General features: G+C 34.3%; 1 protein-coding gene across 1 annotated transcript in view; it reads left to right on the forward strand.

Moving 5' to 3' along the window:
• Positions 1–15508, forward strand: part of si:dkey-49n23.1 (semaphorin-3D) — a 58825-nt gene that overhangs the window by 507 nt on the left and 42810 nt on the right. The window lies entirely within an intron of this gene.

The following is a 15508-nucleotide window of genomic DNA, read 5'->3' on the forward strand; positions in this document are numbered from 1 at the left end:
ACGGTATATTGGCAATACTTTTGCCACATTTTTTTAAAGTGAAGGCTGCAAGTTTGATATTTTGTTTGTTTACATGATTTAAGAAATAATGGCTATTTTTACAGATATGGTTTTTAAAGTCTGTTTTGTATATACATTTCATTTATGCTTTACCTGGGTCTCTGTGACCCCAAACTGAAGTATTTGTTAAACTGAAGATGTAAAATCATTAATGGAGGACATTTCAAAAGTGCTATTAACAGAATTTGTTTAAAATAACACTGGAAAAAAAGAAGGCCTTTGAAGTGTCAACCTGTTAATCATTTAATACTTTAAAACAATTCAGTTTGATATCAAATACCTTGCTTTTACAGTATAGACAGTGTAGCCTTACACAACCTCACCCTTGTGGTCAGGACAGGATGTACATTGAATGAATTTAAATGTTTGGATGCTAGTGATGTTCATTGTCCCCTGATTCTTTCCTCTTCCTGTTTGCTGCATGGATTGTGTACATATTGTGTTACTCTGATTTGTTTGTTTCCGCACTTCCATATATAGGGATATTCTAAAATTATCTTGAACCATTGTTATTTATTTTATCAAAAATATTTATTGACATGGGTATGAACTTAGTACTTGATTTCCATTGATCCTAATTTAAGTATTTTTATTATGAGGAAAAAAAAAATAGACCAATCCACGGACGACCAATCAGAATCAAGTATTCCAGAGCGCTGTGAATTCTTATAAAACCAGTGGCCGGTTGCATAAACTGCTTAGTCTAATGCTTAGACTAATTTTAAAACTTAATCATCTAGATTTTTTCTTCAAGACTGGTCATAACTTTTTTAAAGTCGTTAAATAAAAAGGTAGATCGGTCTAATTTGAACTGGACATGGACAAGTTAGACTGATTACCTCATGGTTAACTGCTAGTGGTCAAACTAGTTCTTAAGACACAACCTTAAAGGATTAGTTCACCTAAAAATTTAAATTCTGTCATTAATTACTCACCCTCATGTAGTTCCACGTCCATAAGTCTTCAGTTCATCTTTGGAACACAAATGAAGATCTTTTTAATGAAATCTGAAAGGCTTCCTGTCCCTCCACTATGCAACTACCACTTTCAAGCCCCAGAAAGGTAGTAAAGATATCAATAAAGTAATCCATGTGACTGCAGTGGTTTAACCTAAGTGACGCTAGTGCTTTGTTTGCATTAAAAAAAAAAAAAAAATTGCCATTTTACAAAATATTAATCTCCGACGCGCGTTCATGCAACAATGTCTGCTGTCGCGTCAACACAACTTGCATGTGCCATGTTTCTCTCTTTGTAAATAAAGTGTTAAATTATGTTTTTTTTCTTTGTGCAAATAAAGCACACTTCATAAAATTGAGGTTAAACCACTGGAGTCACATGGATTACTTTATTGATGTCTTTACTATCTTTCTGTGGCTTGTGGTAGTTGTGTAGGATGTCAGTGGAGGGACAGAAAGCTCTCAGATTTCATCAAAAATATCTTAATTTGTGTTCTGAAGATGAACAAAAGTCTTACGGGTTTGGAACAACGTGAGGGTGAGTAATTAAAGGCAGAATTTTCATTTTTGGGTGAACTAATCCTTTAAACATACTGGCTAAGTTTATGCATCTGGCCCCAAGTCAGCATTTTAAGCTATAAATCATAGGCTATACAAGTTTTGTGAAGTTGACGAGTCCTTTCTCAGATTCTCTTTGTTTTGAAGACTGTTGGATTGTGATAGTGGCTGTAAGTTCTTCTCAGAGGGGGTTTCTGTTTCACACTCACTCTGAGCACTTGAAAGGGAGAGGAGAAGCTGACAGATTGACTGTGATCTGGTTTTGGGAGGAGTCCTCACGTAGAGCCACATGAGAAAAGCCAGGCGGTGACTGTGAGACCCTTATCTGTGCTGGCCAGCACTGCAGCCCCATGGCTATTGTTGTTTTATCTGGAGTGAGCTTTGTTGTGCCGGTAACAATAGCTCAGCTGCATGTGAGCAGTCATACATTATGATTGCTCAGTCAGTACACTTGAAGTTACTTTCTGCACAAACAAAGTTACTTTGCCTCTAGTTGTGCTTTTATTTACCAGTCAAGAGTTTTGATAAACCCACTCATTCTTTATTATTACTATATTTTACACATTATTTAGTGTTTTGTAACATCCAAAAATGTGACATAATAATGCAATTGTTTTTAAACAGTGTTGAAGGACTATATGTGCTTGACACTTGCTGCTTTTCCTTCACTATCCACTCCAACTCACCCACTTGCCCCAAAGCAATAAACTTTCATTAAAAGTGCATAACTTGTGCATTAATAATATTTTTATTTAGACAGTATACAGACAGTATACAGTAGACAATATACATATACATACATTTATTTTTGCAAATTGAGTATAATTATTTATTTTACTGAAATATATTTGTAATTATTTTTAGAGATTTTTGATATTAAATTTAATTTAAGTTTAACAAAATAGGCATATATGCAGTTATTTTAAAGTATTTTTTAATTATTTTATAAAAATGATTTTGTAAAAAAAAACCTTTTTTTACAAAATGATTGCATTTCTTTATTATAGTAAATGATTTTATGAATAATTTTTAAAATTTTAAACTTTTTTGTTTTGTTATTACAAATTTTATTTAAAAATGTTTAAAAAATGTTACAAATTTAAAAAAAAAAGATTTTTCAATTGTTTTTCTTTTGTTTTAATTTAATTACCTATTATTTTTTTTAATTAACAATATATTTTTAAACAAATTTAGTGCAATTATTTATTTTATTAATAATAATTTATTACATTATTTAACAGCATATTTTTTTATTTTATGAATAAATTCATATAATTGATTTTTTTTTTTTTACAAATTCTTACACATTTTATTAAAATATTTTTTAATGATTTTTAATTTAAGAATATGCTTATTTTACAAATTTAGAGATTTTTTTTTTATTCATAAAATATTTGTATTATTATTTTTATAATTTTTTTTAATTATTAAAAGGATCAGTAGAGCATCTGTTTAACCTGAAATATTCTTTTAATTCTTAATTTAATTTGTAAGTTGCGTAGGAAGTTAACAATGCATATAATTGGTTTTATGATTAAAGGGTTAGTTCACCCAAAAATGAAAATTCATTTCATTCATTTATTACTCGCCCTCATGTCGTTCCACACCCGTAAGACTTTCGTTCATCTTCAGAACACAAATTAAGATATTTTTGATAAAATCCGATGGCTCAGTGAGGTCTCTATAGACAGCAATAACACTAACTTTTTCAAATGCCCAGAAAGCTACTAAAAACATATTTAAAACAGTTCATGTGACTACAGTGGTTCAACCTTAATATTATAAAGCGATGAGAATATATATATTTTTTTTGTGCCAATAACAAAATAGTGACTTTATTTCACAATTATCTAGTGATGGATGATTTCAAAATACTGCTTCATGAAGCTTCGAAGCTTTACAAATCTTTTGTTTTGAATCAGTGGTTCAGAGCACCAAAATCCCATGATTTCAGTGAACGAGGCTTCGTTACGTCATAAGTGTTTTGACACTTCAGTAGTTCACGTGACTTTGGCAGTTTGATACACGCTCCAAACCACTGATTCGACACAAAAGATTCATAAAGCTTTGAAGGTTGAACCACTGTAGTCACATGAACTGTTTTAAATATGTTTTTAGTAGCTTTCTGGGCATTTGAAAACGTTAGTGTTATTGCTGTCTATAGAGGCCGCACTGAGCCATCGGATTTTATCAAAAATATCTTTATTTGTGTTCTGAAGATGAACGAACGACATGAGGGTAAGTAATTAATGACATAATTAAACTAACCCTTTAAAGTTTTTGGGTTGGTTAAATGTTCTGATCTTGAGCCCAGAGGAGTAATGTGGTTTTTTTGATAGAAACATTCTTATACCGTGGTTTCACTTAGCTTAACCCTGCAAAAAAAGATGTAAAGGAATCAAAGTGTTTGAGGATTCTGGTTTGGTGTGATACCCATCTGACCGGCTGAAGTTTGTGTTAAGGATATCAGATGACATTTTATGGAGTTTAGGGAGAAGTTCTTCACCTTTTTATTCCTTGTGATAAATCATCATTTCACTTTTTGGCTCTGGAAAATCTGATATATCAATGTCCTTTGTACTTGCTACGCATATCTACAGTTTTTTGGGAATGTCCTAATCTTGGACTGATATACATTCAGATCTGTTTCAGATTATCAGAGCATCTGTATCTGGTTAATGTCTCTTTTCTCTCTTATACTCTTATGTTGGCAATCTTTTTAGTTTACCAAATGGACGAGAGCTTTGAGATGAAAAATGTTTCTTATTTAACCCTTTGAAATTAAGAGTAAAAAAAAATGTTTCATTCCATTTTATTTTTGACTAACATTAAATATATACTTTTGACCGATTCAGTATTTGTCCTTTTACACCCAAACTTAGTATGCAATGTAAGAAAAAAGTTATGGAAATAGTAGAGGACACAGACTACCCAACAAGAAAGTCACTGCCTCTATCATTCACTCTTGGCTTAATAAAGCTTACAGTAGAACCACTTTATATAATTCTGTGGAAAAATGTGGGGAAAAAATAACTTGGTCATCTAAAAGAAATCCTTTTTCCCATAGAAAAAGTGAATTTGCTCTCATCCATATGAAAAAGATGAATCGATGCCAGCCTTGATTAAGATTTGCCTCATGTTAATATGTAAAAAAAAAAAAAAAATCTATAAAACCTTGCCTTTTTGAAATATCCAAATGAGATGAAAGACTCTTCTGGCTATTTTGAGTACTTCATTGAACCTGGTAACCTGGGCAGGTGGATCTTGGGAAGATAGCCAGAGATGCAGAACAGCGTCATTGTACTTGGGTGTCCGTGAAAGAATTGCTCTGAATTTGCGTGTGTTGGCAAGACAGCAAACAACATCCTGAGTAAATGACTCAATAACCCATTGTAGTCCTCTCTATTATCTTAATTAATTGGCCCTTCTCTCTATCAGCTCAACAATAACAATGCTCTGGCAAACCTGGTACTTCCTTCCCACAATGCATCTGTTCGAACCTTCTGTCTGGCGCCAACCCCAGGAAGGTCATAATGAGGCTGGAAGTGGCTATGTGTGGGCCAGAGCGAAGGGAAGCTCTGTCTAAACACCCAACCAGCTGTTTCGACAAATAATAGTAACTTCGTCATCATTCAGCCAAACTGAATTATTCAGCCAAGCTAAATGTTGATGTGTTATGGCTTACAGAGCCCAAAACAAGCATGGTTATCATTGTAATATCAAGGAGATTCACAATGTGCCGGTCATGAATCATGTATATATTTGTCTTTCATTGTTTCTGAGTGATTTCATTGTAATCTGCAGCTGTTTATTCTTCCAGAATTGGCATGGAGTGTGTGGAGCTCCACAATAAAAGTTCCAAATAGGGAACAATAATTACATTTGTGTTGTTTTATAGTTGTAGTCTCACACAAAAAATCAAGTAAGCTCCTATGACATCCACAATAAGTCGCAATGTATTCAGACTGGCAATATAATGCTATAAAAAGGGAGCTAATCAACATAACTTCTACCCAGAACACTTTAGCAACCATATAGCAACACTCTGATAACATCTCACATGTAGCATCATGGTAGGGCTGGACAGTTAATTCAAAAGTAATCGAAACCGAAATTCAGAACCTCTAACCGACGTAATTTTCCCATGTTGGTTATTTAATTTTTTTTTTTTTATCTTGTTAATACTTTTCCCTTAAAAAAAACATTACCGCGTGTGTAGTCACGTGACTCCGCCCCATCCAGTCAGCGGCATGGAAGCAACACGGAAGCAAACTCAAACGCCGAGTCAACACACACACACACACACACACAAACAGTGAGTGAGAGGCGAGCCCTGAAGTGAGATTGTATGTGTTTTAAGGCTTGCCAGTTTGGACATTTTAGACCATGGGATGTGTATTATTATGTTGAGCTACTGCGCTGATGCATTGTGCACACAAACACTCATACAGACAGTAGCTGCACATCACGTGAAGATCGCTTGCACAGAGAGGAGCGCAGAAACTGTCAGCAGCACTGTCCTGTGATTTATCACTAAAGTAGCTTAGAAACTCAAAAGTTATAGCATATATTTTTCTACTTTTGAAGTAACTACTTACAACCCACAGCTTCACAATTAATAGAGAAGACGATATGATTAATTCACACACGCTCTCAATAATGCATTCAAATAAAAGTACTAATACTGTGCTAATTTATCTGTATCTGATTTACATACATAAGTGAGCTACTGTAGTTCAGATCTCTCTTTCATTAGGAAAAAAAATCCCACCTTCAAGCAAATTTACAGTACAAACCTTGTCAGTGAACTATGAGGGCCAAAACAACAACAACAACAACAAAAAACAGAAACGAATACAAAATAATTGTTCATTAATTGTAATCGAGGTAAAATGTTCAATTATTTGAGATTTTGATTTTAGGTCAATGCATTTGTTGAAGCAATCATGCCAGTTTAGCTTGTTTCTTAAAGCTTTTCATCCTGAGACATGTTTCACGGGACTCGTACCTGAGCACTCTGCAATTCGATGTAAATGTCAAAATGTATTAGTTTACAAATCATACACTATGGTAAAAGTGTTTTGAGGGAACAACAACAAGTAATCATAAGTCCTGTAATCATAATTTGTGTGAAAAGTAATAAAAGTTACTGGTGTTTTACTGCCTCTAGTGTTCATATCAGCTGGAAACTGCAGTGAATTGTATGTACAGGTACATTTTTGGAGTTTTGCAGGAGTTTTGGCACTTGAGCCTACGTTGGCTGAATTTGTTACGTTATGGGCTCAGATTACAGTTCTGTTTGGTGCTACTAGCAGTGCAGAAATCCCACACTTAACCTTTACACCCCAATATCATGATACAAATTTTTACTAGACCTCAGAGACTAAGGTGTCTTGGACGCATATATCTGATTAGCCATATCCTGACATGCCTGTCTAAACCTCCGAACCCTGCGTTCCATGCCGTCATATAGCGCTCCACCCGGAGCAGAGATACTAGCACCCCCTCTGGTTGGATGACCCTTGAGGTCCTGGCATGTCAGAGAGCTCCGCAGGGATCCTTACCTCCCGGTATGGGGCTCTCACTCTGTTTTCTCATCCTTTCAAACGAACTGCACTGGAATTCTTCAAGGCCAAAGAGGCAAAGATAAATCAAGTGAAGATTATAGAGCACTGCGCTTCTGCAGAGATAAAAAAAATAAAATCATCATGGGGGTTGCTATCAACCATGATTTAGCTTCTTTCTTTTTATTTGTTGCATCCTACAGGCCGCGTTTCTTTTTTAACTGTGATGTAGTAGATGAATTCAAAGGTACGAGAATCTAATAGGTTTAGTTAAAAGAATAAAAGCTGTACTCGTAATTTAGTATCCTGCTCACTATCTGTTTTGGATTAGGTGTATTTGTGTAAATCATCTTCTAAAGTTATCGCTAAGCTAACTCCTGTCGAAGGCCACATGTTGTAGAGATGCACTCTTTTGTTTTATTATGACAGTTGACCCGTTCTGTTTCATCTCCAGGACCTGCAAATTGCTCTCAAAGGCTTAGCAGAGGGAATTTGAAGCTGTATGTAATTGGCTTTAATTAATGTCCTCAGGTTCTGTCATGTGAGGCAAAACAGAGTCTTCAAACTTTCCTAATGAACAGCGTTCGTAGACAACAACAAGAACAGGCCCTCTAATTTTGGTCTATCACTGCTGTAAATACAAGTTCCCTCAAATGCACTGGGGACATGCTAATGTACAAAAGAGTCTCTCTGGAAATACTTTGCTTAATTCCACTGGATTATCTTATAATGCCCATAGGGAATCTTAAATTATATGCACTGATTTTGGTGGGAAATCTATGGAATTTTATTTTATTTATTTTTATGCAGAGTCTTTAAGTCCTGTGTAGGTTGATTTCTGGGAAAAGTGTAAACTGTGTTGTGATTAATGCTGCCTTCACTATCGAGAAAATTTGATAATTCCCACTTCTGAAATTATGATTACGAGCTCATCGCATTAAAAATAGGGCGTTCATGTGCAATTTTTACCTAGGAAACTCATATTTAAGATAATTGATAGAGCACGTGAAGGCAGCATAAGCATCCTGATTGTCAATTAATTTTGAATTGCATCATTTCAATGAATCAATTGAATCTGTTCACTTAACCAGTCGGAATGATTCATAAATTGAGTCAACTCAGTAACTCATTGAACTGCACCTCTTTTAGTCATGTCAACAAAACAATTAATATTCATTAAACTAAATATTAGTTATTATTATTTTTATTCTCTAGAAGCTTAATTATTATAATAATATTAATTAATCAATAAAACATAATTGTTCAAGTTTTATTGATAAATTAATATTAATATATTAGTAATTAATTTTAATGAACTTTCTTTCAGACACTTAATAAAATTAATAATTAAACTACATATTAATTGAATTGTATTAATAAGAAGTACTCTATAAGCTTAAATATTATTAATATTAATTAATTAACTTCATATAAGAGTGTCTCTTTCAGACACATCAACAAAAATATAATAATAAAACTATATATTAATTAATCATTATCAATTTTAAATAAATCATTTAAATATAGGCTAATTTAATTATTCTATAATAAATAATAATGGAAAATAATAAATAATAATTAAAAAAAACAATAATAAACAGTGTTTATTTTTGCAATTGCGTTTGATGACGGAAAGGCCAATTTAGGAAAAAGTGGCAGATGTTTTCCAGAGGTGTATAAATGAACCCCCTTCGACTGAAAGATATGTTTCGTATTGGGACTGGTCTGCAAACACAAACCCATCAAAGAAAAATCACTCAAAGGGAAAAGGTCCTCTCTGTCCTCTCAGTCTAACAATAATGCGTTCCAAATACAGCATACAAAAGCCTTAAGAAAAAGGAAGAGGCGAAAGACAAAATAAGCATGCCATTTTAAACAAACTGGCTCCACTGACAGTCTGAGACTCCAATCTGCAGTCTGAATGTCAGTACTTGAGGTTGCTCCACAGGGAACCATGACAGCCTGTTTTATGGGTGGTGTGACATCCAATGCCTGGAATGAGGTCACTCGGACCACCGGGGATGAAAACACACGATAAGTCTGTATCATCTGCTGAGCAGGAGTTTGTTGACATTGTTAGTATGGGCAGACATATGAGGAGCATCGCACATGAATCAAGATAATTGTTAATAATGATAAAATTATGCAATAATTAAAGAGGACTTCGAATGATTAATGACAATATAAAGTCTGCATGCATTAGAGAAAACAAAGTCATTTTACTCCCCCTCATATGGATCTAAACCTGTAAGACTTTCGCTCTTCTGTTGAGAGATTTTAATGTTGGCCATTTTTCCCATGTAGTTACAATGAATGAGAATGTAGTCATAAAGCTACAAAAATTACACAAAGATCACCATAAAAATATCATAAAGGTTTGTGAGAAATAGACCACATAATAAGCTGAGATCAAGTCAGTGAGTCAGTGAACTCAAGAGGAGGATCAAACTGATTCATGAACAAATCATTCAAACCAGTTTGATGAACTGAGTCAACTGATTCATTGAAAAGATCCAACTCAAAAGAACTGTATGAGCTAAGGTTTATGCGCCAAACATTCGATCGTAAGATTGGAATGTTTAAATTCCAGGAAATAATTTGTATCCAAAAAGAATAAAAAATATACACTCTTAATCCGAAGAAATTTAAAATATTTTATCAAGAGGCTTTTTTCATTTGGCCTCTTAAGAAAATAGCTCAAATTTTTTCCTTCTGATTAAGACTGTGAGCTTTTTTATTCTGTTTTGACCTTTTGAAGTGGCCTGGCCTGTAATAACTTGTCCATTTAAAAATTCTTTTAAAGTTAATTAAGAAATAGTTTACACAAAATTTGCCAGTAATGAAGGGTGTTTGCACTGATAATGACTTTAAATGAGATGTGATAACAAATTTACCAGGAGATTACATGTTTTAATTACACAAACATCCTTTAGTAACTACATCTCATCTGACTTGTTTTCAACACTTTGATTTCTCTCTGGTATTTGTGTTTTTGTTCAAAGCATCCATTACTACACAGCAGCCTTTGCTGTGAAGCCTTTGTTGTGGATCCAAAGTAGGGATGAGTGTGTTTTGTTTGTGTCTTTACACTGAAACAAACTGGTGTTAAGTCCAGCAGGTGTTGTCTGGCATCCTCTCATCTCAGACTAAACAAAAAACAAAGTTACATAATGTGTCTAGACAGTAATGTTAACAAGCTGCCTTTAACAACTCCTTTGTTGTAAAACTCCCAATATAGAGAAGATATGAGCTTTAATAGAGTGAAACCTTGAACGCCCACCTATTCATTGGTTCCAGAAGTATTTTTCCAGTTTGCTCACCATAGTCATTTTTAGTGAATCACAGAGATGAATCACAACATGACAACCTTTAATCTACTATATAGTAGTGTATTGTTGAGAAGTGGTTATTTTTAGGGCAGTTGTTGGTCTAGGGGCTTTAAAACATCTAGTAAAATGTAAACTATACAAATATATTTACAATTTCATTACTAAAGCTGTGCACATTTATATACTGTATTGCATATTGTACTTTTCAGCATATTTAAAGTGTAAACGTTATGTACGAATACCTACAAATTTTAATGTGATCAAGCTGGAATAAAACTAACATCTAGCTTGTGCCAAATGTAAGTGAAAGTCATGATTTTAATTCCTGAGGGTTTGCTGCAGTAAAGTCTTGAGAGGAAATCTCCTACGTGGATCTTAACCAAACAGCTAATGGGAAAATCGTCAGCATCCTTTGCCCGGCAGGTTCATGCTGCGTTTTAAAGAGTGCAGAAGAGGGAGTCAGTGTGCTTAAGGCTGCTCTCCACCCCAAGGTCATGGAACTGTGAAGTTGTACACTGTTGTTGTTTTGTTGACCTCACAATTACTAGCAGGAATGGCTTGCGGAATCCTTGGAAAGGAGGAAATGAGGTGGAATTTTGCACATTGTGTTTCAAATTTCCTATTCCATTGCAAGCACCAATTGCGTATTGGTCAAGGCTCGTGGTTTGTAATTCAGATTCTCTTGGGAACATTACTGAACCTTCTAGACAGTTGTTTTCCTGGTTTTAGGGATGTGCAACATGTATTGTTTGACTCAAAATCAGCTGTCTGGAATGAATACCACAACATTCTATCAGGATTCTTGAACTGGGGTGATTCGCTCATTCCATTCCCTCCCCAAAGCAGAGTTATTTGTCTAACTCTATTTTCAAACATTTCAATTTCACATCTCACATGCTGGATATTCCCCCGCTTTTAAAATACACAGACTAACGGCTGTTTATTTTAATGTGGTGAGACGTAATGGGCCTGACAGTCGATCACTTACAGTTGCACGTTGATTTAAAACCTCCAGTAGTAGAACGTGAGTTGATGGATTACTAACTAACTTTTTTCCTCTCCGACTGCTGCTTCACGATTCCCAGATAAGCATGGAGCATTTCCGACAGACAATAACAGAGTTCAGAATGTAGGTTGGACTCTTTTTTAGATGCTTTGTGGTGATGTTGGACGTCATTAAGGGTGCGGGAATGGCGCCTCTGATATCAAATTGAATTGCACTGAATGGCCCCCACCAGACAATCATAGATTAAGCATGCTAAAATTGTTCCATGTTGTGCGCAGTTTACGTTCTGCATAGAGCCAATGGGATTCTTGGATGCTGATAGGAAACAGAAAATTCCAGCGGATAAGTAGACAGTAAATTTTCCTTGACACTATGGGAAGACATATAGTTTTGATATATGACATATTACTCAGCTCTGTATTATCAAGAAATGAAAAGATTTAGTTCAAATCATTTGCTGGCCTTACATTGTGCAATGGCTAAAAAATTTGTGGGTTGTAAATTAGTATGTTGGTTTTATGGAGTTTTTATACAATATTCAGATTTATTAAGGTTCAAGTTTAAAGTTCAAGTTCACACAAGGAACTTGCTGAATTTTCTCAAACAACAAAGTTTTTGTTTGTTTTGTTTTGCTTTACTGTTTTGTTTTGCTTTCCTGTTTTTATTTATTTATTTATTTGCTTTTCTGTTTTTTGTTTTGTTTTGTTTTGTTTTGTTTTGTTCTGTTCAGAATACTTAACGTACAGGCTTAAACATCTTTGTTTTGTGGATAATTTCAACTTTAGGTCCACTAACAATTTTATGCTTTTGGTAAACATAAGACAATGAAAACCTCTCCTTCCAACAACTGCCTTCAAACAATATGTTCAGCATGCAAAATATCGACAGTGATGATATCGTAACAATATTTCCATACAGAATTTTTTATTGGTCTTGTCTTCCTTGCATATAGTTAACCATTTATTCAGTTCTATTCTTTTTGATGCCTTCAGGAAATGCAAATCTAGTCATACAATATTAATATAAAAATAATAATGCAGAAAAAATAATAATAGGATATATATAGTATTGTATATTGTTCACTAACTCTCACACATACAGACTCTAATAATACACATCCTGAGAAGGAACAACCTTTGTTTTGTTTTTTCATCTCATTGTTTCTTGCTGGTAAATGGTTAAAGAAACAAATGTTTGAAGAATTGCTGGAATTTACTCACCAATACATGAAACAATGAAGAATAGTAAATATAACATTACTCATCAGTGCTGTATATTTGAAAATCCAGATCCCTGGACAAGATGAGGCAGATATTTTACCATTTTAAATATTATTATAACTTCTGGCCTTTTCAGGCACCCCATCACATCACTCCTTAAGGCAGAAGTGGCCAATAGCCCTGGATCCTGTCAGATTGAAAACAGCTGAAGTGGACAGTTCATCTGTCTCTCTTCATTTTGTTACACCCCACCTTGTCAGAAGTAGGTATCTGGAGGTGAGGATTGCAAAGTTGGGCTGGTATGTGAAGGAGAAGTGCTTTTTTGGTCTGTTGATTACTGACTTCAGTGCAGAACAGGACTCATAGAACGGATTGGGATGTTCAAGATCACTTGGGTGTTGGTGTGGGAGTTTTAGGGCTGTACGGTTGAACGATCTCATACAGGCCAAAACGTGCAGTCTTCAGCAACCATGCGACACGGCCATGCTTGGTTATTTGGTTATGAAGGAAACCAAGTTCCCAAAACTGCCTAGGGGGTCCATCTATTGAGGCATGGGGGAGTTATTGTCCAGCTGAATGTTCACATGATCGCTAAACACAATTGGCCTCCCACCACTCTTAAATTTAAATACATTTATTTTAATAATATTTCACAATATTGCTGTTTTTTTGATCAAAAAATGCAGCCTTGGTAAGCATAAGAGACTTCTTTCAAAAATATTACAAAAAATCTTACCAACTCCACACAAACACAAGCTTCATAATATTACAAAAACGCATTAAACAGACCAAGTAAAAAAGTTTTGACCAGGTTTACTTCGAGGTTTTGATATATTGAGAATGGGCTCATAACCAGTTTTCATTCATATTAAAATAGTCTCATAGAGCTTTATAGATGACTTTCTGCCTTCCTATTTACAATTTACTTCCAATCTACATTCTACATTAAAGGGATAGTTCCCTTTAACCTGTTAACTAGAAGATATTTTGAATAATATGGGTAACCAAACAGATAATGGGACCCACTGACTTCCATTAAATAAAAAAATAAAATAAAAAATACTATGGAAGTCAATGGGGCCCATGGGTTAACCCATATTCTTCAAAATATATTCTTGTGTTCAGCAGATGAAAGACATTCATAAAGGTTTGGAACAACTTGAGGGTGAGTAAATGATGACAGAATTTTCATTTTGGGTGAACTATCAATTTTGAGCAGTTTAATGCATGTCAAAACAAAAGAACAAATGACATTTAATAGAAAAGGTTTTAACATTTTTGCCTTTGCATAGATATTTGCAGCGAGGGAGGAGGTCCACATACTCATTCCATCATGACACCTACCAAACATACTCAGATAACCTTCCCGCCCTCTAGACCTCGACACATTTGTCGCTCATTTGTTCCATATTATGTTGCAGAGAAACTGTAATCCTTCCTGAAAACCTAAAGTCTTCCTAATGAGTTTGAACTTCACCAAAAAGTGAGGCGGAGGAGTTCATGTAAATTATCCTTTCTCTACTACAAAATCGGCTGGCATGGGCTGTGTTTGTGTCACCAGAAGCTCACTTGTGCAACATTACCCATGGGAATGATGGACACCTGGATGAACAGCCTAAAGACGTCTGTATCCACATTTGCTCACAGTGAATGATTCCCTAGGAACATGAAACCTTTAGACTGTTGTTTCTCTAAATTGCGGATTTTTGCATCATAAAAAGACTAATGAATTGTGAAAAATTCAGTGTTTGTTGAACTGAATGGCAGCGGTTTGGAAAGAATAGGGCTGATTTTGAATGCGTTTAGTGTTAAAGCGCCCCTGGGTGCGTGTCCCACAATGTTAAGCTGGTGTCTTTGTGAGTGTTAAGCGGGAGACTAGTTGCTTGTTTTTCGGCTGGTTGAGCCCAGTGTTGTTTGCTCACGGTGTAGCAGATCTTTTCACAGCTCGGTGCGGATCTTAATGTGCCGACCGGCCCCTTTTCATTTACTTTTAAAGAATAAGTAATTTTATGCATCTCTCTTTGTACAATTTAAGTTTGGCTGCTCATTTTTTAATTCACTTTCATTTTATACAGTTAAATGTAAATGTAAGATGTAAAATGTAAGAGCTAATTTAATTAGAGCTGGGAGGTATAACGGTATATAATGTGTGACGATACTATTTGTACAGCTATTCGTTTGGTTCTTATGAAATCTCATTTGAATTTTCCAAAACATAAAATAGTTATGACTTGCCATGAGTGTTGGTAATTTATTATATAAATGATTTTTTGGTTTTTCAACAAAAATGACTAATATAGATAAACCATTACCATGATATAAAATTACTTATCAAAAAATGTATCAAAAAATGACATTTTCACAAGTTTAAAAAATGCAATATAAAAGTGACCATGGTTGAAGAAAGACCCAAATACAAGCATATAAGTTTGGTAAAATCACAAAAACAAATTAAATTCATATAAATTCGCCGAAACGTAAAAATGTTCAACAAAATAACTATATTATGATATGAAATAGATATACAATTACCATGATATAAAATGACTCATATTAAAGATTTTATTTTATTGATAGCACAGTTCTTTATCGGATGTTTGAACAACTTTTACCTGTTTTTTGCGCTATTTGTTTTAGAATGTTTATGAATCTGCTTTAAATAAATATATCAATTGTTTGTACATAAATATGAGGCTTAGAAGATATTTCAGAAACAAAACAAAACAAAAAAAAGTTAGTCTTGGTTGTATTGTTTTAAACAAATAGATTGCAATTCTGTTTGGTGCCACTAGTGGCGTGTAAATTCAGAGTCTCA

Source organism: Megalobrama amblycephala, linkage group LG2 (genome assembly GCF_018812025.1).
Source record: "Megalobrama amblycephala isolate DHTTF-2021 linkage group LG2, ASM1881202v1, whole genome shotgun sequence".
Taxonomy (NCBI): domain Eukaryota; kingdom Metazoa; phylum Chordata; class Actinopteri; order Cypriniformes; family Xenocyprididae; genus Megalobrama; species Megalobrama amblycephala.